General features: G+C 36.9%; 1 long non-coding RNA gene across 2 annotated transcripts in view; it reads right to left on the bottom strand.

Moving 5' to 3' along the window:
- Nucleotides 1-3,153: 3,153 nt before the first annotated feature.
- Nucleotides 3,154-26,204, bottom strand: part of LOC108166804 (uncharacterized) — a 60,780-nt gene continuing 37,729 nt past the window's right edge. Inside the window, exon 3 of one of the 2 annotated variants that reach the window (XR_001777196.1) lies at nt 3,154-3,690. This is a non-coding gene — a long non-coding RNA (uncharacterized LOC108166804). Of the gene's footprint in view, nt 3,691-22,379; nt 22,508-26,204 lie in introns of those variants that run through there. The other variant, XR_001777197.1, reaches the window with a different exon arrangement.

The following is a 26,204-nucleotide window of genomic DNA, read 5'->3' on the forward strand; positions in this document are numbered from 1 at the left end:
GTCCCCGTTGTCAATCAGTGTTGCTTCCTAAGTGAACAGTTTGATTTCACAGAAGTTTGATTTACTTGGAGTTATATTGTGTTGTTTAAGTGTTCACTTTATTTTTTTGAGCAGTATATTTTAGAATTTGAAGATATTCCATCTCAGATTTTTTTTTTCTAATAAACTCATGTGGGCCAGACTAAAGCCTCATATTGGATAACCTTGGTTAAAAGGTTCATAAAATAGTGTTGGTATACAACTCTGGAGTTGTTTTAAGAGACTAAAAAGTCTGCTTTGGTCCTTCACATTTTCAGTTTTTTCAGAACCCACTTATATGGATTTTTTCTGAAGACGGATAACAGTTACCCACTGCAGCTAAGATATTACTTATTTAACAGAACCATAGTTCAAAAATGTTTAGCTATTTATCTAAATGTGAAATTATATGAAGATAAGATAAAGACATTAGGACATTTACCATTAAAGTAAACTGTGAATGCATGATCACCCACTATATAGCCCTGCAGTAGACAAAGTGCTGACTAGAAAGCTGCATTCAGCCAGTATTTTTATTGATCCATTTGAGAAATTAATTTTTAAATGTGAAAAATGAATCAACTTTCAGCCATACAGTGTATCTATCTATGTTACACACACAACCTCAAATGCAAGTTTGTGACAGACACAATAAACTCACAATATTCATAAACAGGCAGTAGCATATAAGCATAAAAACAATCTCTTTTTTCATATTCTAAATGGTCTTATCCTTTCCATGCTCTGGAAAGGGTAAAACATGATGATTATTTTATTCACCGATGCTATAATCACTTTAGACAAAGGTAAAAAGTTACCTTATGGATACATAGCATAAAGGTATGACAGATGTTTTCACAGATACTATCAGTGGTAATGGCACACAAAAAAAAAACTGATTTTGAGACATTTTTATTACACATGCTAGATTTATAAGACTGTTGTGTGAATGATTTCTTCATAGTTTTTACTTTTTAATATTACACTATCAAATTAGTTTTGAGTACAGCCAAGAAATTACAACCTGTAGACATTGCATGGAAAGATTAAGACAAATTTCCTTCTGTGTCTACTTATACAGTTGCCTTATGACTTTAAAATGAGATATTACCATGTTGTGTTGACTTTAAATTTAAACAGACCAAATTGAAATGTAAAAAACGGTCATTTTGTGGATTACTGAGAATACGCATGAACCCTGTATGTATGAGCTTAGGCATTTTTAGGTAGATGCTTCAAACACTTCGTAGACTACTTAAGGAGTGCCCGTTTTTCAGGGAGTGATATGTGAGCCACTATGACCATTTGTCTGGTGATAAGGCAGTCTGGAGAAGGATGCACATGCCAGGAGGGAGGTCAAGCCACCAACTCATTCCTCTTTCTAGACACTTCCATTTATCAGGCCTGACTGCATGCATCACACACCCAAAGTTAGGGGGATGTGTGCATGCATGTCCATTTGTGTGTACGTTCACAGGGTAAGGAAATTAAAGAGTGATAAAGATACAGACGCATCAACAGACTTAACAGAGCGTTTTGAAATGTACCTGACTGGTGTGGAATTACAGAGCAAAATAGGATAGTAGAAATTCTGCTAAAGGTTTGGTTTCTGCTATTGGTGAAAGGATTTATGCTGTTTTAAATTATACAAATCTGACGAGTCTGGCCACGGTTGATTGAGGAAAAAAAGGTTAAAGTCATGCCCATAGTGAAGGGGCTATGCACGTTTATATGTATGCATGACATACATACAACATATGTAAATACATGCAAGACTGTGGATTCTACATTTTAAGTTTGGCTGCTTATTCCAGTTTTTCCTAGAAAAACTAACACAGGAACACTACCAACTTTCCTGACTTATTTTAATGTTGATGTATATTTCATAAAAATATAAGGCAATGATAAGAGTCTAGCAATGTAAAAAATGCTGACGTAGCATTAATTCTTGTTTGTGTCTTTTTGGATGCATTACAGACATAACCTTTGCTTTGCATGACAGGATGGCTGATAAAAGGTTATTCATCTAGCTTTATTCTGCTCTATTAGGAAATCAGGGACAAGTTCTTACAGAATGACAGTATTGTTTGCTCAGCATTATGAAATATTACTCAAACAACCTTTTGTACATTAAAGAGTTTATTTTCCTACATACCTGATAGCCTTGTGCTTTTATCGATATTAGATCAGTGCATTTTCCCATAAGGCCTTAAAGAAGACATATTATGTGACTTCTTACAACTTTAGACTCTTCCTGAGGCGTAAAACAACTTTTTATACTTTATTTAACCATTTAACTGTGATGTTGATAACAGTGTCCTCATTGATCCATTGACTAACACAAGTTAGTTTTGTGAGGGTGACAGTTAAGGGGATTAAATCGCAGCAGTATCTGAGCAGCATAATGTCAAACTATTTCAACAATATCAAAAATAAATTACAAATAAAAACAAACGACAACAGACTTTGAATATAAATTTTACCATTTCATCAATTCAATATTAATTTCTTCTCTATTATAGATTTTTTAAAGGTTCTTTTTAAGATCTTTATGATCAGACATCAATGTATGTGCAGAACGCAACACATTCCAGAAATAAATTGCTCTGTATACAACTGGTTTTTTGAGTGTATATTAAAATCATAATAGAGATTCATCTAGTATTAAAAGCATATCTATTGTAGTATTATCTGTCGACAAAAATGACCTTAAACCTTTAAAAGAGCAGAAAATAGATATATAGTTCTAATAAACCATCATTGCTGACGAAGAGATATAACTTGTTGGTTAGTGTTATAATCTGAACACTCTAAAAACAAGATATTCAGACTTGTCTGCTAAATATCTGATAGTTTTATTGGCAAATGTATTCTAAGAACTTCTGACACCTCACTCCTGACATAACACACACAAATGTAACACATGAATAATTATATCCACAACATGAAACATCTTGAGGTGTCTTTCACACTTGCTTACATTCCAGTAAATGAACTTGCACATCTAGGAAACATATCTGGAAGTACATCAGATGTGTTCAGAGACGCCAGCTTTGTTTCTTTTCTTTTCTTTTTTTTCTAGGTGGTTTGTGTATGCCGCGTGGAGCCGCCAGACCTGAACCTGTGACAGCTGCATGGCTCGTTGGGCACCTCATGCTGCCAAGCTATCAGTCTGATGTCTGAATTATAGTATACACACATCTTTATTAGCCAAGTTGCAGTTTAACATGAGAGTCTACTGATCTTTGCAATTAGCTAAAAATATTCAACTTGTAAAATTACTACTACTTATTTGACTTTTACTCGTGCTTTTTGTTCTTTTTATTACAGAAGCAGTTTTTCATGTATCTCTATAGCAGGTATTTACATTTAATGCAAAGAGCATGAGTAGGGACAAGTTTGACTAACGTCCTGATTACAATTAGACAGTCTGAGAAAGCATAAAGAAAAAGGAGCATGTAGTGCACAGTTCTGTTTTCATGACATTTCCACCTTAAAGTTACTTCCATCCATCCATCCACTTACCTATCCTTCATGAATCCATTCATTAATCCATCAATCCTTGTGTCAGTCGATTCACCCGTCCAGCTGCCTGTCATTCTTCCATGAACCCATCCATCTGACATCATGCAACCATCCATGGAATAGAAAGATATCCCGGTGCCATTTTTGCTGCAAAATACAACATCTCAGTAGACACCAGACAGGGATGGGCTCTGTCTTTTTAGTCATCCATGGAACTTATCGAGACTGGCAACACTCTGAAAGTCAATGTACAGTCCTGGGTAAAATGTACTTGCTTGCATGATACTTAGTAATCATTTCAGCAGGTTCCCTGTGTTTAGGAAATATAATCATATTTTAGCCAGATCTGATCCGAGTACCACACAACTTAATTCAGAAATACGTGATAATGCACATATAAACATCTATCTGTCTGTCTTGAGAGGTTGGTACTTTGAATACCAAATGTTTCCCAAATTGTCTGTTGTTGGGGAACCTTTTCCAACCAGGTAAAGGGTTTAGATGTGAACTTTTGTGGTTAGGGCTAGGATTTAGATTGGCCTGTGCACTATGAGTCAATTCAGTTTAAAGGTCTTGTAAGCATAAATGTGTGCGTTTGCACAAATATGTGCATGTTTTTTGGTTGTTTGCACTGGGCATATATAAATTGAGATTACATAATCCCCAACCAGCACTGATGCAACACACAGAGTCTTGTCTGCTTGGGTCTCGTTGATTCCTGAGGGCACAATCACCAGCACTCCCAAACACCTGATAACATTAATTTGTGCTTGGCATACCAACTAGCGATCAACACCCTTCCCACTACCACTAAAGGTAGGTGCATCTATTTTTACTCTTATGTTATTTTTCTGTCCCTCTGTTTTTGGTAGGACAAACACACCTTGGGCAGAATTATCATCTAGTTACTCTCAGCCGAGTCACAGACCCAACAGAGGTATTAGCCTGATAAGATCTGTGGTCCTCCATCACACACTGACAAAAACACATATTGCTGCTTGCATGTAGGCCTGCATGGGCCCACATCCACACACAAACACACACAAAAGCTGTTGTGTACGGTCATACAAAGACTGATTGTTTTTCTGTTATCTGATGTTTCACCCCATGGTTTCTTTCCATTCTGCAACAAGGGGGAATTGACTCCCGAATGGTTGTAGTGAGAAAACTCATTCCTATGATCCGGGTCAGATTAGAGACACTCCTATCTCCCAGGGACAATTCTGGATCAGAACGACAACAGAACATTAAACAGAAAGATGGAGCGCCACATATGATTAAAAAAGTTGCTAATGAACAAATTGCTTTCTGGGTCCATGACAATGTGTACAAACACAAAGCTGTCTCTATTCAATTCCATAAAACATGTAAAGCATTGTGCTTGTACATACCCATTTCTTCTTTTACTATACAGCACCGTAAATTGCGCTGGGCCTCTCATAAAACCATGGAACAACACTCAAAGGGAAATCGTTTCTGTTTTCTTTGCAAGTAGTTTGGCTTTTGAGGAAATCGGCTTGCAAACAAATAAAAGCATCAAAACCACCTGGTTATCTGCTCCAAGTCTGAGAAATCTGTGTTTGTTTATTATCATGCCCCTGAATCTCAGGACAACGTTGCCAAGTATCAATTATATTATTATAGGACAATAGATTACAGAGACTTCCATATTATGAGTTTGATGTGACGTCACTGAAAATACACAGAAAACAAAGAGGCTGATCAAAACGCGTTACACACAACGTGAATCTCATTGTCAAACATGCTAAAGGAAAACTTTGATCTTCAAACCTTTGATGATTCATGCTATACTTCTGGAAAAAAAGTGTTTTCAGTATTTTGATGTTGCAATCTGTCCAACATTGACATGTGCATGTCTATTGTTTGTTGAAAATAGTGAAAATGTGAGTAAATATTCATTTCCAGTATATTTTCTTTATTCAACAGTGATTGAGTGAACACAGGTGTACGCATTAAAAGCAATCAGATGAAGTGATAGTTCATTTGTCTCAAATGAAGATGTGCTACGTCACAGAGTGGAGATTGGTGCTGTCTTTGATTCAATCCAATTAAAAAGTACTTTACTAAGCCCAGAGGGAAATTAAATCCCTAAGTAACTCGTATCAAATGGGTTCTAATGGAGACAAAAATACTTCTGCTATTCATTATTTATGAAGTCCATTGTTCGCATCTCTTACTGATTTAGAAATTCCATTCCAAACATTGTTTGTTCAGTCAGACAAATAGTGATTTTGTCTGACTGGACAAGTCCACACAGTATAAGGAAAGACTTTGAACTTCAGTTCTCTGTTAATCAAATATTAGAAAACAGCTTTTTTCTGGTTTTGTACCAGTTGCGTGTGTAGCTCCAAAAATGACAACAGCAACCTGATAAAAGTAGATGCAAATTGCTTGACTTGATGGACTCGATTGCTATAACATGTACTGAATGTTATCTGATTTGTGACTGATGCAAAAATGAAGCAGCTTCAAAATATGGAACCAGTTGCATTGCTTTGTGATGTTCCTCCTGGTTAAAGTTAATTTGAAAATGTACACCGTTTTGTGACAAATTTAGAGATTTGAGTCTCCCCTTTGTTAAAAAAAAGTTAATTAACTAATTAATAGTGATGTTCCATGGCAAAATGATAACTTTGGGAATTAAACAAGTATTTTATTTTGGTTCTTAGATTTAATTGCAAATCATAAATTTACAACAACTTATAGATTTTATGTAATGTGTTTAATTTATTATTTCCTTTCCTTTTGATAAAGATGTAAATGGTAGGGATATATGCCCAATTTTTTTTTAAGTACAGGCCTTTTCCTAAGATGGTTTGCAGTATAAAACATTCACAACATATCTGACAATTTGCATTCTAGGGCATAAAAGCAGCCTTTACTGGTGGTGTGATTCTCCTAATTAGAAGCTCTCTCGATCATTGGGGGATGGCTAATAAGAGTTCAAGCTCTGCATCAAGACCTCAGTTTGTTTCAATGTTCAAACTGAAAACATTTAAAATAAAAACCAAACAAGGACAGAATCTCTCTCTTTTTTTAAGAGACCAAGACAAATACTTACATTTGGATATTTGTATTTCTATACTTAGTAAATCCTTTTTCAGGGTAATGCAGAGTAGTGTGGATGCTGGACAAGTACTTATCTTCAGTGATCAAGGTTGACTGGTGTCAAAGAAAGCAACTTTTAAGTTTTAGCATATGTTTTTCTCTTGTTTCTTAATCTTTCAAACTTTAGTCATAGCTCCATTGTGTGTGACTGATGGATTTTGCAAAGAGCTGCATGGTGGCACAGTTTTAGCATTGTTGCCTTGTAGCAGTAAGGTCCGGGGTTTGAATTCTGCATGGAGTTTGCCCGTATCTCTTTATACAGACTGACTCTCTCTGTGTACTCCTGCTTTCACTGCCACTCTAATCCTCAAGGGCTAGTGTCCTGCAACCGTTAAGATGTGTCTTTGCTTCAACACACCTGAGTCAAATGATCAGGTCATTAGCAGGACTCTGGAGAAATTCACTGCATACTGAGGAGATAATTCAGCCTTTTGATTCAGAAGGCTCAGAATACAGGCTCTTGAGGACTGGAGCTGAAGACTGCTGGTCTGAAAAAGTACATGTTGGGTTAATTAGTCTCTCTAAATGCTCTTTGAAGTGAGTGTGTGAGTGGCTGATTATCTTGTATGTCTCTGTTAGCCTGTGAAGGACTGGTGACATGTCCAGAGTGTACCTTGCCATCTCCTGACTGTACATGGAACACTGGGCATTGGCAGTGGGGGGATGGGTTTATGAAGTACACATTGATGCTGATATATACCATATATTCCAACAGTATCTGGTCACCCATATAAATCATTCAGTTTGTCCAATCACTTCCTACATCACAGCATGGAAGCTGCTCCAACAAACATTTCTCAAAGAGTGAGTTAGACAAACAAGTTCTGGGAAATCCAGTGTGGGGTCATAGGATGCCACTTGTGAAAATAATCTAGTCTGGAAATTTCCACAGTCAACTATTAGTGGTATTATAACAAATTAGGGGCAAATTGGAATGACTGCAATTAGGCCACAAAGTAGTAGGCCTCATATAATTACAGAGCAAGGACAGCCAATACTGAATGTATACTGCACAGACAGTCTGGAGAATCAAAAGCTAAAGACCTTCAAACTTTACGGATCCTTCAGATTACCTGAAAAACTGAGTTTCATGAAATTAAATGTTATGGCTGAGCAGCTGTGAAAAAGCCTTACATCACTAACTGCAATGTAAATTGCAGCATGCAGTATTGTAAAACATGCCCTCGCTGGTCTGCATAGTTTCCTGACCTCAATTTTGTTAATAATTGCCTTCGGCGCTTATTAATAGTTATTCATAGCCAAACCAAACCTATTACACAAGAGCCTGACCTCATAAATGCTACGGTTGGAATGGCTTAAATTCCCACAAATATACTTTAAACTTGTAGAAAACTTTCCAAGAAGTCAGCAACACATTCATATGAAATATGGTGTATTTTCTAAGTCTTCTAAAATAAATTTAATGTGTTTTATGTTTTTTGCTTAATCTTCTGAAGAATATGTAGTTTTTTATGCCAATTCTCATATACTAACATACAACTGCTGTTTAAATGCCTTTCCTTCTTCAGGAAAGCTTTTTTTACAAAGGTATTCCAATTAATTCAGTACATACATGCTCTATTTCTATGTAAGGTTTAAAACCAAACATTCACTGCCACTCTCTATTCCCTATATTTTGGGCCCTCTCGTTAACATGTTACAGAGATGTTTCAGTTTTTTCCAGTTTGTTTAGTTATTGAAGTGTAGCTCTTAATTATGGAAATAACTTGTCGTCTTGCCTATCACTGCAGCCCTCTGGCGGTTCTGCACTGTGGCTGCTGGGTGGTTTCCCAGAGCCTCACCTCTGTTTTTCTCTGGATTGGGTTCTTGGTGTTTGGGTCTCTGGGTCCACCCGGGCTCCTCCTGGGGTCACATGTTCTGGAGTTGACTGATGTCTGCCTCAGGTCCAGAGGGGCAACTCTGTGACCCCTCACATCTGCTATTGAACCATCATATGAAGAAACCTCATATACACAGGCTCGCTCATACACACACATGTGTAATTGGCTGCGGTTGTCACTACATACAGCTTGTATTACAACGTTGTGCTCATATATTCAGCTTGTATTAAAACGTAGATGTTTTACATGTATGACTGGTTTATTGGCTGTTGTTGTTTTCACTCTTTCTGCAAGTGTAGATGTGGGTGTTTTTGACTTCTTGAGTGTTTTCTTGTATTTTCTTTATCCTTCCTCCTCTCTTCTATTTTTACTTTCATCTTTCCCTTTAATTTTTATTTCATATGTAGCGGAGCATAATAGCAAAAGCCATAATCTCCCACTGGTGGAAAATCAAGCTATATATTCAATACATTATTGAACATTGTACAGAATAAGGTTGACTTTGGTTGTTTTATGTCATTATAAAGTAAACATTTATTTTTAAAACTTCCACTGAAACCATTGTATCTAATTTGCTTTGCTTTTTTTAGTATAAACATTTTGTGGAAGCTCTATGGAAATGCTTTTCTTAAAACCTTTCCGGAACATGGCCTCCTTTTGAGCAATATGGCTGAAAATAACATGCCCAAAATGAATTGAATGTATCTCAAGAACTACAGAGTTTATTTTAATTGTTTTGGTATCAAAACAAAGGCAAGACCCTAGAGAACATGTTACAGCTCTAAAAACCACCCTGCCTGTTACTGAGGAAAGTGTATTAATATGATAAACAGCAGAAATTAAGAAAAAAATAAATTTCCGCCTAAAAAAAACCACTTCAATCTATGAATGCTCCTTTCAAAACATGCAGTGAAAGCCAAAAAAAGTAGTAACAACAGTACACAATCTGACCTTTTACTGTGCCAAGTTTCATGAAAAAAAAGTAAATCATATGAGTTTTAGAGAGGTGCTACTAGATAAAAATCTAGGCGGACCTTCCAAATTAGCCATTTTGGCACAATTTGTGCCATTTGAACTTTCTTAGTTTTTATTTCTGTAGGGTCTGTTTTAATCATTTATTCTTTTCATATTATAAATTATTATTTATCATAAATAAGTAATTACATCTAATAATTGTTTTTGGGGGTTCTTTTGAAAAATCCACATTGCATTCATTCATAAAAAGAGAAAAAAATAGACAAATTGTAATAGACTGAAAATGGAACAGATTAACTCACAATAACACTTCAAATAGAATTATATAACAATGAAAATGCAAATAGCAATGAAAACTAAGTTGTCAAAATGATATGATCAAAGGAAAAACTAATATATCTCATAATTACATTACAATAGCTGCGCTCTGCGCTCTCTGCGTAAAACCTCCCAATTCCCCATTCAATTTTTCAAAACTACGCGGGGCAGTTTCTCGGGAACCCATTGGTCAATTTTGACGATTGACATGTCGTTCGAACCGTCAGAGCCAATAGAATCTGAGGGCGTTGACATTAATACGGAAACTAAAGTCATTCACCAATTACAGCGAAAWAAAGGCATGTGACGTAAATTGACCAAATTTGACCCGGCATAATGTGAATGCACGTAAAACACGGAAATGCCTCTGTGCCGAACCAAAAACCATTTGAGATGTACTCAGGGAAAAGGGATTATCGGACCAAGTGGAAATATTTACTCTAATATGGATTATGAACACGAAACGGCAAAGGTAGGACTGGATTTTTGATTTTACCTTCGTGAAATGAGCTTTTTCTGTTTTTCTTCTTTAGCTGCTGGTTCATTGAGTTTTGCACGTAGCGTGGTGACTCTAGTATTGTTAAAAACCTCAGAGCTTCGGCTTTACTCTGATTAATAGTTTTAGTATATCAGGCCTCCTTGCTCTTTTACTATTGCGTTTTTTACCGGGTGTGCCTCGTTAGCCTCGTTAGCGTCTAATTGCGTTTCTTTTTATTAATCTGCTTAGTGTTCAATCTGGGTGTTGTTGAGGAAGAAAATATCGATCCTATCATTTAGGAGAGCTTTTTCCCTTTACGTGGATATGCAATATGCCTATATTGATAAATGTATAGCATGTGTTTTTAATTGATCTTGTTGCGGCAAGCGCCACGGAGACGTTTTAAATGATAACAGAAACCATCCAATCTTAAAGCACAAGCTTAGACGATTCTCACTAAAAACTCAGGACAGCAGTGAAGTTACACAGCTGGACTCTACAACACTATGTACAAAAAATGTCATGGCATTACTGTTTATTGGAAGCCAGTCAGGATAGCAGATGGAACTGAAGGTCAAATAATTCAATAAGTGTTTTTAAATATAATCTGTGCCGTCTTTTTCTCATAACTCATCGCAAACTGCTCAATCACTATATTTACGATACTTAATCTTAGTCTTTTACTTCTGTTAAATGATTGCTTATTAATATACTGAGTCACTTACCCAGTTGTTGTGCACTTATCTTGTCCCATATCCCTAATAACTAAACTCTACAGTGTTCCCATCAGCTGGGCATGTTGGCTCACATTATAGGTATTAGGGAATTCCACGTGAAGGGCTGAAGGGTGCCTGTGGCAGCAGGTTTCAAGTTATGCAAATTTTCTATATTGAGAGTCACATAAGCATGAAAAATGGAGGAGACAAGAAACAAAAGGAAGGCAGTGCACATATTGAATCATTTCATGCTCCAATGATGCTATATTCACTAACTGAACCTGACATTTGATACTGGATTTTCATTCTGTGGCTGTGACAAAAGAAGACAGAAGTCGATCATGTTTTAAATATTTGTTTCAACACGCATAAAGTAATATAACCATTACTTTCTGTTTGTCAATTTAGCCAAACCTATTGCCTTAAAATAGAAGCTTTAAATTAATCCCAGTACTAGTTTTAAACTTGCTGAAGACTAAATGTCGCTCTTTCTCCTGGAGATATTGTTTTTACATAATGTTCTTTCCTGATCATGCAATTTTATTAGTTTTTATTTTTAACGCCTTTAATTTTGTTTTGTGGTTGATGCACAAATTTGCACAGAAAAATGTAAACCTCTTGAAAACAGAACCCATCATCTTCTTTCCCATTCGCATGCAGTTTATTGATCTATAGAGATGAAGTACATAGCACATTCAGCCATCTGGAAATTGTCACGGTGGATGAATCAGACTTGTGGATGGCCTTATTTCTCTTTGTTGTGCGGTAGGACAACAAAGGCTATGAACAATTATATTAAGTCCATACTTATTAGTAAAATGTGTAATTTCAACTCAAATGATCAAGTTGGGGCACCACTTGATTATTGAAGAAATAGCCAAAAAGTTCAGTCTCAAATATAGACACCTGACTGATAAGGCATAGGTTTTAAAATTATAGATGAAGGTGTTAGTCCAATATTGGCATTATATGAAAAGCAAAATACTACACATGTCTATGAATTAAGTACTGTCAAATACACAGGAGTATATTAACAAAACAAATTCAACTTTACCGTTTAACCAACAAACTCACTGAGTGGTATTAAAGGTAAATCAGTAAAATATAACAACAGAACCAATAAAATGATGGAATATTCACAATAAATTTATGAACATTATCAAACCAGATTTATCCCATATGGAATTTGGAGTGCGTTACTTCGTCTTAAGTAGTTTTGATTTTTTTTTTTTTCAGGAACATGTGAATTGTTCACACAGCAATGCCAGAAATATGTAACAAATAAAACTTGAAATAACACATAGAATGATCTAATAATGTTACACTCTAGTACAGATGTGTATATTTGAAGAGAAAGGTTTGGATTGAAAGGTTTTTGTCAGTAAAGCCAAGTAGTTCTGAATTATTTTAATAATTAGCATAGACAAATTAAGACATTTGACAAATGTGTTAAAACGAGACACCCTAACCCTGTTGTACCCCGCTTCTCACCCGAAACGTTCGCTGGAGATAGGCACCAGCACCCCTACCGAGCCCATTAGGGACAAGGGTGTTAGAAAATGGAAGGATGGATTAAAACAAGACAACAAAATAACCAGATAGCTGTAGCTAACTATAAAACTTAGAATTCTGTTGATACATTTACTGATGTTTAGTACATTCTGTTTGTGCATGTGATTATTGTCAGACTTTTCAGAGTATGTGTGTGTGTGTGTGTGTGCGTGTGCGTGGGGGTGTGCGTGCGTGCGTGTATGTGTGTGAACTTTGCCATGATTTTCACTGTTAGCACAGCTGTCCAATTCAAAGAGACCCATGGGATGGGACACAGGTGTCACATCACCAGCAAACCACATTCATAATTACTGGACTGTGTTTACTTCATTGGAAGTGGCTGTATCGCCTGATTATCTGGCAATATTGGAGTTTGTGCTTATGAATTCATTTGCATATCCGTTTCCATAGAAACAAGAGAGAACAACTGCAAGCAAGTAAAATTTGGTCAGGTCATTGTACCCTCACCTGCATAAGTGTGGACAGAGTGGATATTCTGCTGCAGCTTAAACATATTTAACTTTATCTGCATAAATAGATAATGATGTGTCAGCCATAATAACTAAAAAGAAAACAGGAGTCTTATGCCATCAGAGGAGTAGTTTTAAACTGGGTCAAAAATGAATTAATTATCAAGTAATAATTTGTTAAATAACTTCTGATGTTAAATTATTTTGCATCATTTATTGGATGAAATGACAAAATTAACAACTTGTAATACAACAAGAAGAAAACATTTTTTTTTTTTTAGAAATAGAGTTTTACACATACAAAGATTCAAATACATGGATGGGCATGGTATAGAAAAAAACAAATAAAAAAACTTTTTTGCTGTAATCGGAGATTTCTGCAAACCATAAATATATAGAACAGAATGGAATAGAATAGAAAGGATATAACCTTTATTGTCCCTCAGTGGGGAAATTCAAATGTACCGGCACCACAGTGACAATTGAAGGATGTAGATTCACACAAATGTAATCTCTCTAACCTGTATGTGTTCACTCTATAAGACAGATCTATGCTGCTGCTCCTGGCTGTGATACCTACGAAATCCAGTTTGTGCCAAATATCTTAGACAAAGGATCCTGCAGTTCATAATGTTCTTAATGACGTTTGTGGTAAAGATACTGGCAGTATCAGAGTAATACAGGAAATAAGACATCTGGCCAGAACTCCAGAAAAATATTTTGTGAAGCTAGTGGAAAGAAACCCAAAAGGTCTGACCCTTGCCATATAGCTTAAAGACAATTATTCCTAAGACGGATCAAATGTATGTAAAATTTTGAATTCAAAGAAAGTTACAAACAATCTCTTAAAGATGTGCTCTGTAATCTTTCTGGCATTTGGCAAAAATATATAATTTTGGTCAGTCTAAGTGACCTAAAACAAGAGAAGTTTGGTCTCATTTAACTTCAAACAGTAAAAAACAAACAAATATGCATGTCTTTTTTTATTATTTGGTACATGTAACGTTGGTAGCTTTAGTTTCAAATGTACTGCAGAGAAACTGGTCTCTCCTTTTGGAGTTTGCGCGTGTGTGTAAATGGTAGTTTGTCCTGTGTAACTTTATGATGGACTGGAGACCTGTCCCAGGTGTAACCCACCCACTGACCACTGGGTGACTGTAATGATCGAACTGGACAAAAATGATGCAGCACTTAAAGGCTCTTTTGATGGAAAAAAAAAAAGAAGACATTTATAAACCTGGTGTTTTCAATATAATTTACATTTTTTATTAGATGTCGAACTGGGAATTCTGAAGAAATGCTTAATACTGATAATGCCATGTTGCATAAGCCAGATCTCCATCAAAGGGACACACAGCTCTCTTGGGTAATATGCAGAGTCATTTTGCGCTCGAGTAGAAATTGAAAGCCTGACAGAATTCTCTATGGACAATTCCCAGTATAATCATCAGAGTTGATAAAAAGAAAATTCAAAGGAAAAACCATCTTGCTGTAATCATTTGTATCACTTTTGTTGGAGAGATAAAGTGGCAATGTCCTACTTATCCTGGAACTAGATGAGGCAACTGATTACTGGTCCCCAGGAGGTTCAGAGGTCCTGTCCTGATAGAAACATCATTACTTATTGGGGCAAACGCATCTATAGCCAGTAATGCCAGGGCCTTATTTATTAGTGCTGCTCCAGACTCTGACTTTATCTCCAGAGGGTAATTAGGAGCTAAGGCTTGTCACAAAAGGATGGTCCTTTGGGCAGACTGTGTCTACTGTGTTATCATTGTTATAGTCCATTCTGCTTGGGTTTTTATGAATATGTGTCTCAAGAGACCTTTGATGAAGCGTAAAAAAAAAAGCAAGGTATGTCTGTAAATCAGAAATAAATGATCATGTAAAATACTGCATATTATTGTTAGGTTGGAGCAGCTGTTAACTATCCCTCGTGTCCCACACATGGTGAATTGGGAAACGTCAATCGGTTTTATCTAAATCGTCACTGAGTGGGTGTTATTGGTTTAATGTGGTGGATATTTGAGTGTATATAACACAGCACTGTAGTTGCTTACTTTAGATTCATTTCAGAAAAAAAAAAGCACTCAAATGTGTTATGAAACATGACCTGCGGTTTCAGGTACACTTTTGTTAGAACTCATTCTGTTTTCATAATTAAGTTGATCCACTGATATGTTAAATTTTGTCTGCACAGCCATGCCTATTGGGCAAATTTTCATCAAGTGAAATCACACTGTCAGATTTTTGCTCTTTCTTTCATGGTAAATTTGCTTTTCCAAGCTACCTTAAGCTACTTTTTACACACCCATTAAAGCTGAAGTGCTGCATTACCTCTGGTCCTGTGCCTGTGCTAGATTTGCTTTGGCAGGTATTTGGTGACCTCATCATGACCACAGATGTTCAGACGTTTCCCTTTCTGCTTGCAATCAGTGGATATCTCTTTTCTCTGTCCTCTGTGCAATACTCTGAGACTCAATTCACCTCTTCTCACCAACAGGTGTCACATCAGAATGAAGTGTGGGAATTCTTGTTCAGATATTTGTGGGAATGCAATGGAGGGACAGTGACAGAGTAATGGATGCCCAGAAGGGGATAAAGTGCTTGCGTGTGTGGAGTGGTCTGTGCATTTAGTTTTACTTGTAGCACCTTGCAAAGGTCATATCTCAGCATTTTGTCATATTAAAGTGGCAAACTTCAATGTACCGTATTTTCCGCACTATAAGGCGCACCGAATTATAAGGGAACTTTCATGAATGGCCTATTTTAAAACTTTTTCCATATATAGGGCGCATAGAATAGACGCTACAGTAGAGGCTGGAGTTACGCTATGTATCCACTAGATGGAGCTGCACTAAAGAGAATGTCAACAAAACAGTCTGACTCGGGTCGGCGAGGAGAGCCTTCCGCGACTGGGCCGGGGCGTGGCCGGACAATGGTCACCCTTCTCCGTTCGCGCACAGCATGTTCATGGAGAACGTGGTGCTAAATGACCTGCAGACGACCCGATTATCAGGTCGGTAGGCGCTTCTTCTACGGGGGAAAATGAAGTCGGCGGCTGCTTACCGTAGTTGCTAGACCTGTTGTGGCTCAATATTGGTCCATATATAAGGCGCACCGGATTATAAGGCGCACTGTTGGCTTTTGAGGAAATTGAAGGTTTTTAGGTGCACCTTATAGTGTGGAAAAAAACAGTATTTTATAGGGAATTCTTGTAAAAGATAATCAGAAAGTAGTGTATAACTGTGAGATTGTAGGGACATGATGCTTGTTTTTGAATAATAATACTTGTAAAGAATAATTTTCTTCAGCATTGACAATAAAGTAGTTCCTCATTCATAAAATATATGGGGGGAGGAATTACATACAAGGAAGTACTAGGAAAAAAAGTTTGAAACGTTGTTGTGCACTTTCCAGGAGGACAATGACTCTAAAAAGCCAAAAGTATAATTTAGCAGTTTAGATTCAAGCATATACAGTACATGTGTCAATAAAATTTAAACCTAAATCTGATCAAAAACCTGTAAGAAGGTTTTCAAATTGATGTTCACAGATTTGCTCCATCCAATCTGACTGGCTCCTGAAAAGACTTTGTAAGGAAAAACAGATTACCACACCTTTCAGATTTTTTAACATTAAAAACCATGTATTGCTTTTCTTTTGCTTCACAATTATACATAACAGAGTTTACTTATAAAGTTCAAAATAGTGCATTTGGAGTTGTAGCTGTGACGTAACAAAAAGCTACATTTAAAAAAATATACTTTTCCAAAATATTGTCTAATAAAATCCAACTGCTTTGCTGACACATGAGAAATTCTGTGAACTTAAAGGGATTTTTTTGTGTGATATTTTTTCAGAGCTCTGCTTTGACAAGTGGTGAACTAAACCAAACCTTCAAACAATGTTTTTTTTTTTTTTTTTCCCCATTCACTTGCTTTCATTCTATCTAGCGATGGCTAACAAGGCAATTGACAGGGGGATATGAGCACCATTTTCAGTGTGGCATTTCCTAATGTTAAACACTAGAGTAAGAGTAATCAACAACCTGCCTGCTTTCCTGCCCGCATCCTTCGCTTGCCCCCCTCCCCTCTACACCACACTCGGCCGCTCTCTCCATCTCTGTTCATGTTCATTTAGCAAATCCATATTGGATTTTCTGATACCCACAGCCAACCAAGTGATGTGTGCGACTCACATTTGGACCACTTTTGTTCCAAAAAGACCAATTATGCGTGTATATGCCTGCACATCTGCCAACGTAGGAGAAGTGGGACTGCTTGTACAAGCCAAAGTGTATCACTGCTTTTGTGTAACATGGACAGAGTTTGTTTGTGTCAGAAGACTGATATACTATATAGCCATTTCTTTGTACTTTCTGCAGTGGCTCGGGAAAATATTTTGAACTTTGTAACATTTTCTTATGGAACAACCACAAACCAAGTAACACATAACTGCAAAATGGAGGAAAAATACAAACTTTTTAGAGCATATTTTTATAAATGTGGTGGAAAATTGGTGTGCATACGCTTTTAGCCCCCCATGGTCAATACTAAGTGCAACCACTCTTCTGCAATCACAGCAGTATTAGTATGCCTCCAATAGTATTGCCTATTATTCACAAAATAGATTAAGTACAGCAGTCAGAGAGTCTGTTTAAAAACGGATATTTTTAAAATCTTGCAACAGCTTCTCAGTTGGATTTAGGTCTGCAGTTTGACTGAATCTTTCTAACACACAAGTATGATTTGATCTAAATCTACAGTTTGAAGTCTTTAGCAGAACCCGTTAGGTTTTCTTGAAAGACTGCCCTGTGTCCTGCCATCAACTCTGGTATTTGCCTGTGATGAAGTCGATAAACAGGAACTTGCAAAACTCCGTGGAGTACGAGGAAGAACTGGGGAAAAAAATGGATTATCTTTAGGGATCCCAGAGTAAAGTGGGTTGAATATATGCGTTTGCCATTTCCCGCATATATGCACTACTTTTTTTGGTTGAAAACATGATGGGTTGGGCACAACAGAGTTTGCCCTACAATCAGTGAGTCGCTGGTTCGATTCTTGGTTTGTCTACCATTGTCGTATGTGTCCCTGGCAGAATGTGTTGGTCAGAAAAGCCAATGGCTTAAATTGGCCAAATGACCGCCCCAAGGCAGCTGTGGGTACAATCTAACATCTTGCCGTCATCAGTGTGTAAATATGCCCTTTGAGATCTGTTTGATGTACAAAGGGTATTATAAATAAAATGTATTATTATTATATCTCAATGAAATTCACTGGAGTTTATGATGGTAATGAAAAAATGTGAAAAAGTTCAATGGCTATTTATCCTCGCAAGACGCTGCATGTATTAGATTGGGAGAAACGGTCAGACAAGGAGATGGAAAGGAAAAAAAAAAATAGGAGGTCCTTAAAGCTAACAAAGATGTTTAGAGTGGACGTCATTGTATTCAGGCAAAAAAAGACCCCTGAATACAATACAAATATATATGTTCTAAATAAAATACATATATGTTTTTGTTGTTGTACAAGTTACCCAAAATCATTTAATGTTGCATCAATCATTTAAAGAAATGATTTTCTTCTAAAAATCAGGGTTTCCATTTTCCCCAAATCCCTCAAAGAAAAACTTGACTTTCTGCACTGATTACATTGCTTATCACAACACAGTTTGTTTATTCCCCACTATTGCTGGGAATAAATATTCCAATGTGTGTGTGGTTTTTTTTTTTTTTTTGCAGATTGTGAGTCCATCTTACATTTGACACTTGCAAAAAGATGCCATAATCCTTATATGCTGCATGCTATTATCTGAAACTCCAACATGTAAAATTCTGCTCTCTTTAGATGATTTGTAGATTAGGAGTTGAATATGTTATTAGTGAGATTACAGCCAGCCATCGCTAACCGGATTATTTAATACATCTTAATTTCCATGTGGTATCCAGTTCTGCCACCTTTATCTCTTTTTGTCTTTGACTTTGTTTCTTCTCACTATGGTCCAACTCTATTTGGCAAGAGTGGCTCATGCTGCATGCTATTATTTGAGTTCTGGAAAAGACACGGGTTGACGGCACACGCCAGTGGACACAAACACAATTTTAGACGTTGTAACGTTACTGATTTGTTGTAAGAAGACGTATTCAAATATATCTCCTGGAGGGGGGAAATTTGTGTTTTAAGCCCCCACAGAGTTAAAAGAACCACTAATTGTTTCCAGCTAGGATACAAGTTTGAACTTTGCTAAATAACTCCTTTGAGAAGGGAAACTATAGGAGGTGAACAAGTGTGGAAGGACAGACAAGATTGTTTCAAACAGCTTTTGTAGTTTGTAGACAAGGAGAAATAGGGGGAACAAACATGAAAGGCAACAATAGAAAAAGACAAAATGACTGTGAAAGAAGTTTTAAGAGAAAAAAACTGACAACTGCAGTAGAAGCTAAATCAAAGTGTGACTGTAGTAACCTGCTTTCTTTCCTCGACTGCGAAAACCCTTTTCTCTCTAATCATTGCATTTTATCCTTCTCTCAAATTAACTACAACCATGCCACTTCCTATATGCATATCCTCTTTGGGGTGTTTCTCTAATTTTTCACCCCTCTCCACTGCATTAGGGTGGATTATAGAATTGCTTTAGGGAAACAAAAGGACTAACATGAGGCTTAAGTGGCCAGAACCAAACCAAATCAAACATTACACTAACAGGGTGTGCTGTAGTAATCCCACCTTTCAGCGTTCTCTGTTCCTGTCATTTTGACCTTCTCATTGCGTTTTTTTTCTATTGCTTTTTCAGTTGAGGGAAGACTATCATCTTGCAAGACTTTTTATATAAAGCAGACCCTTTATACTCTTCAGGAGAATGCTGAATTGGTGCTATAACACTAAAAAGTGGATTTTTTGACAAATACTGAGAATGAACTACATGAGCTCAATGCCAAGAAAGAAGGAGTAACAGGAACAACTTAACAGCCCGAACAAGGGGAGGGTTAAACCAACCAACCTACCTATCGACCATTTCTGAGGGGGAGCTGGAGAGTAAAAATCAAAATCAGGTGGAGCAACTATGTATGTCAATATCACAGCTAGGTTCTGCTTGCAGTTCATCACATAGTACAAGACAGAGAAAACATGGTAATGTTTCTCTGATCAGTGTACGAGTGAATTTTTGGAAAATGCTAAGCACTCTCGCTGCACAATACCGTAAAGACACCCATGTTGGAAAACTTGTTTCCCCTGTTCCAAGTGGTGGAGTATCAACCATTTTATCTACAAAGTGTCACTCTGGACATTAAGTGTAAAAGACCATAAAAGTAAGGGTTGAAAACAAAATCTACCAAATATAGAGCTGAGTAGCATTTCACAAAAATTCAACTGCACTCTGAATGTTTATTTTCACTTCTTAAACAGCGCCCAGCTGAAAGACCCAGGAAGGGTTTGGTTTTTTTTTAAGTTCTCCATGTCTTAATTTTGTTTTAAACAAACTGAATTGGTGTATTACCTTTACAGAAGGTAATGCATTATTTACATTTGATAGCAGGTCACAATAAAGCTCTATTTCATTGTGCTGAGCAGTCATTGGTGCTTTTGGTAACACATATTAATGCCGGTGCCCTTTTGCCAGATTTTATATTTTATTTATCTAATACATGTTGCATCCTTTTCCATCATACTAATCACCAGAAATTAAAACACAAATTGGTTTGATAATTTATGCAAATATAGTGCATTTTGTTGCAAAATTATGCGAAAATAACAAAAAAGGGCTCTATACACATCGCTGCAAAACACAATTAATTTTGTTCTAGATTTTCTTTATCAATGACCAATGTGAGAAATTAAATAAATGGAAACAGAGTTCAATTATTTAATTCTTGCAAGAGAGACACAAACACATTTTGATGCAAACATCAAAATGGCGCCATCGCCAATAGCAAAGCAAAAATACTTTTTTTTTTTATGTGGAGCAACTGCATCCTCTTAGGTTGGGTTCTGCTATTGTGCAGACAAGTGGTATGAGTTTTTAACTCACACAGGCTCTCTGAAGAAACACAATACATGGAAATTCCATTTTCTTCTAATCTGTGGGCAGATGGCAAACATGTTGCGTACTGCAATTGTGGTTAACTACAAAGACTTGGGTGCTTCCATCTTCAAAAATATGCAGACACTGCTAACACTTTTGTCACCCCTAAAAAATGAGACAACAGAGAGTGAAAGAAGAAAACATTGAGCAACATCCAAAAGAAAATATTCAAGTCTATTTACACACACAAGAGCAATTCTTAGTCCTGTTATGTTTTCACTGACTGAGCGACAATGGCATGGTGCAGTTTCCTACAAGGCTATGAACACCTTCTTCCAGTCAGAGATGTTTACAAATCATTTTTAGACTAAAATGTGACTGGAAAATAAAGCCCATAGTTACACATAAAATACATTAAAGAGTACAATTGAGACTTAAAGCAATGCAGCAGGTGTAGATTTATTGTATTGTAAAAACTACTTTAAACAGAGTTTTGGCAAATTTCCAAAGAAAATAGTTCTAGAAAAAAGGTGTTAGCAGACAAAAGGGCATCTTAATCTGATACATTCTCTGCTGCATAGATCAGAAGTAGACGCTGTTCCAGAACCGGACAATCATGGAAGAAGGTGGCTTTATTTGTGGCATCACGTTCCTTTAATACGTTGGGGTATATGTGTCCTTCACCTGGCAAACATCTAGGACCAGGATAAACTGGAGTAAGAAGGCAGGCCAGTGAATGTAGACTGTTGCTTTGTGCAATGGAAGCTGTATTACCTGATGGCTGCAGTCTCCTTCAACAGGCTCGTGTTGCTTGAGAATTGGTTTGAGGTTTTCTTTTGGCACTACTCAGTCCAATAACAGTGGTAAATAATGGACAAACAAATTCGGATTCATGGAGACTTTATGTTTCAGGAATTAAAAGATCTGCAACTAAACTCTTGGTACCAGATACCACTGCACACCTCTGGGGATCTCTAGTGGAGTCCAAGCCTCCAGGGCTCTTTTGGCAGCAAGAGGGGCATCATCACACAATTAGGGCAGATGGTTGTACCATCCCTGGTTTTCTTGTGTGTTGCTTTAATTAAGCAGGTCATAATGTATTGATCTAGCGGGTTTCAGATATTTCTTTTTTTTTTTTTTTTATTGCGAGCACCTGCAACAATAAAGGTTTTCACATGTGCCTGAAAAACTAAGTAAAGAGACTGTAAAACAAAAAATCAAGGGGAAAGAAAAAACAAGCAGTCTGATGCCCTCAGGCCACAGCATGAAGGCTAAAAGTCTACCTTGTTACTGGGAGTGTGAAAACCATACCACTGCTACCTACTTTCTCCGCTTTCTCTCTGTCCCAGCAGTCTCTTCACAGGTAAGAGATGTCATGTGGAGAAGATGCTATAGCTGCTCTGCATATGCTATGATAACAAGGTATCAAAATTCCCTCCGGGTGAAGGTGTGTTTGCACTCCTGGAGATTTGGCGACACATTGGATAACATTATCAGATAAGAAAAATATGCCTGAAGAACCAGGGGACGAAAAAAAAAGGAACACAGACATAGAAGAAAGGTGTCATAGACATACTTGCAAATTAAATAGTAATTAATGTAAGACAGATTAAACTGCACTGAAGTAAATGCAATGTTTTATATCAGAAAAACAGATGGATACAAAAATATGTGTGATGGTTTGATTAACAAGAATTTTTTTTTTATTTACTTTGAGTAAATAATTTTGATTTTTTTTTTCTTTTTACTATAATAATAGAGATGGTTAAAAAGATTGTAGCTTATTTTAAATTGCATTTTATTTCCAGTTGTACTGGTTGGCTACAGAGGAGGAAATGTTAGAATTCAAAGTGGGTATTTCTGTAAATCTGTAAAAAAAAAAAAAAATGCTGTGGATTATAGACCTAATCACAGAGACTTTGAGGATTTTAATTAGCTCATTAGAATTTCCGATGAAGCTTATACTGCAAAACTTTTCGGTTGCCTTTTGGATACTGCTGATACTGGAAGACATGTCTGGTGTTTGTACTCGATTTTTTAGAGATTCAACTCTTGAATCCACCCTGCTGCTGTTCTTTTCTAAAATTTGCCCTGACAGCAAAGGTAAAACTTAGGTCATGTATAAAGTAGTTAGACTCAACACTGACCACAATCTCTTCTAGAATTAAAATGAAGTATTTCAAAGTAATTCAGATGCATAAAACATACAGTCAGCTCACACTTGTGCATCCAGGAAATCCTCGAGTCAACAATCAGGAGTCCCTCACAACAGCTGGAAACAATAGAGCAATATGCTTTGGGGGAAGGCCAATGCAGATTTCTCCTTCCACTGTATATTACTGACAGGAAAATGTCAACTGTGCTATTCAATCTTCCAGCCAGCAATCATTTAGTAATCATTCCTCTTCAATGCCTGGTATAGGCAAGGAAAAAAGGATGAGACAAAGCAACAATAGGGAGAGTAAAAGAGAGAGACTGTGTCACTAAAGCAATAAATGGAGAGATAGCGAGAAGAAAAGAAGACATAAGGGGCGTGAGCAACAGCCTGCCATTGGTAGTTGAAGCGTGTATGGCTTTGACAGGAGACAATAAGCCCAGATGGCAACTCTTAGTTCGTTAACTTTGATGGATATTTTACATTCAGCGTCGAGGCTGAGAAAATTACTGTATCACCTACAGGATATTGTTAGCCATCATTTACTGCATTGTTCTGCTCTGAATGCCCAAGAAGTGTGGTAGCATTTATTGTTAAATATGACGCTTATGGTCGCATAAGATTGTAAGTAAGTATAAGTGAAGGGAACCACCCCCTTGGAATAAAGATGCTTTAAGTGACATAGCGAGCAAATATCCTTCATTCTCAATGTATGTATAGTGTTGGGTAGTGAATAATGGAAATGAGACAATGCAATGACTCTGATCTGTCCAACACTGCACGTCTGTTTTACATTTGACTTGTGATCACCACTGACAACACCCGGCAAATATTAAATGGTGTAGAAAAGCACTGCTATGTATATCATATTCATAACCTGTGACCTGAAGCCCCTTTTCTGTAAGGCTTGGTATTGGATTTCAGGCTCAAGATGCAAAGTTTTCCCCGTCTTAACTTTTTGCACTAGTTTGCCTAATGTTTTTCTCAGGCACACAACCATAAAAACTAGCTGCACCCCAATTTTTGAACCCATTATTTAAAAGTGCAGTTTTACAGGTTCACTTTTGTTTAAATTACTGTCAAATGAAGGTAATGTTGACTTGTAAATGGTTAATTAACAATCTAATAAAGTTCTTTATTTGAGGCAGATTTGTTTAAAAATTTGTAAAAAAAAAAAAAAAAAAATGCCTCATCCATTAACCACTGGAGATAGGCACCAGCCTCCCTCGTGACCCTACAGGGTTATCTGTATGGGGCAATGGATGGACATATAAAAACACAGTATGTAAGACCTACATGAGTATGTGTAATACTCATACCAGTGGGTACTTGCAATGTGTGTACTGCATGACTCATTTTACTAAACAGGTTTTGATTTGCAACAGACTTACTTTTAACACTTTGAACATATCTACAGAGTATTGGACCGTTGTCTATATGCGTGCAAACACACATGCACACGTACACACAATATACACATTCCTGCACCTCAGCAGAAATACACTGATTGGTCCCAGTGCAGTGCCACTGAGAGGAGAAGCTGACAAAAAAAATCCAGCATGGAGCAAGTTGGGTGACTTGCTCTTTCCCATAACAGACCAGATTTATTGGTACATTTTATATGACTTTATGTCTTTTTGACCGACTTTTTGTTGTGCTCATATTGGTTAGTCCCTCTTTTTTTTATTAGTGTGGGCAATCTTCTAACAAGCTTAGGACCCTTTGTGTAATCCATCACACTAACCACTCATACTAATGGCTATGGAATGGACCTTCACACATTTGCTTAATCAAGTCCAAGTCAGTATTTTGACAAGATGCAGAGCAGCTAATCATCTTCGATTTGCTCTCACAACTATTGCTTGAATTTGACACCTTCACTTCTGAGGTCCTGAAGAAATTAAAAATGTTAAATGACCTGTAGCACTTAATCAAATCCAGAGAATCCCAAAGTGCTTCACACTACTTTCAGTCATCCACCCATTCACACACAATTTGAAAGAATGAAAAAAAAAATCAAACACTTATAGGATCCCGACAAGGGGCAGGGGGCCCCGGGCCCGGATGGGAGGCAGAATATGACTTCAGGGATCCAAACCTTTCTCACGGCTAATGAGAGCTGGAGAAGATGGGCAAGCTCCTGTTGAATTTGGTGTATATAGTATATCAAGTGGTACCCTAGTAAATTATATAGTAGGCTGACCCCAGTCATTGTTGACTCATGGTTGCTGTAAATTTTACAAGACCGACTAATTTTAGTGACATAGTGGGTGTAAAATATTGAATAAAATGTTGCTACATGACTGGCTTCATTTTCACGCTTACATTTAACTCTATGACACACAAAATTACAAGTGGATCACCCATACTGTCTCCAAGTGTATTCTGGGTAAAGCTTGTCACCAGCTGTCCACCAACGTCATCATCAGTCACTTTGCAACAGATGGCAAACTAGCTAGAGCATTTTTACGGACCAAGTTAATGTGAGTGGAGCTCCATGGAGAAGCAAAGTGAAAAGGATGGAAAGAAGAGAGCAAAGAAAAGCAAAGGAAAACATATATATATATATATATATACACATTACCAGGGCACAATTTAAATCTCATATTACACATTACACATATTTCCAGTGTTTTATTACCAAAATAAAACGCTGGATTCTTAATGTATAATCTTCGGATTATTACCAAAATTATTCTGTCCAGGTGTGACAAAGATAATAGTCCTTGTGTTTGTTGCTTCAGCGCTGGACAATTGTAATTTTTTACTATCTGGAAGCCCAAAAGCCTTCAAATGATTAATAAAGCTGCAGCAAGAGTTCTGATGAAAATTAAAATGAGATCATATTTCTTCTCTTTTAGCTTTATTGGTTTTGTTAAATGCAGAATTTTCTTCTCACATATAAAGCCCTCAATAATCAAACTCCTTCATACACAAGAGATCTGATTACTCCATATGTTCCTACGTGCTCGTCCATGAGGAGTGAATGCAGCAAGTCAGTGA

Source organism: Poecilia reticulata, linkage group LG13 (assembly GCF_000633615.1).
Source record: "Poecilia reticulata strain Guanapo linkage group LG13, Guppy_female_1.0+MT, whole genome shotgun sequence".
Taxonomy (NCBI): Eukaryota; Metazoa; Chordata; class Actinopteri; order Cyprinodontiformes; family Poeciliidae; genus Poecilia; species Poecilia reticulata.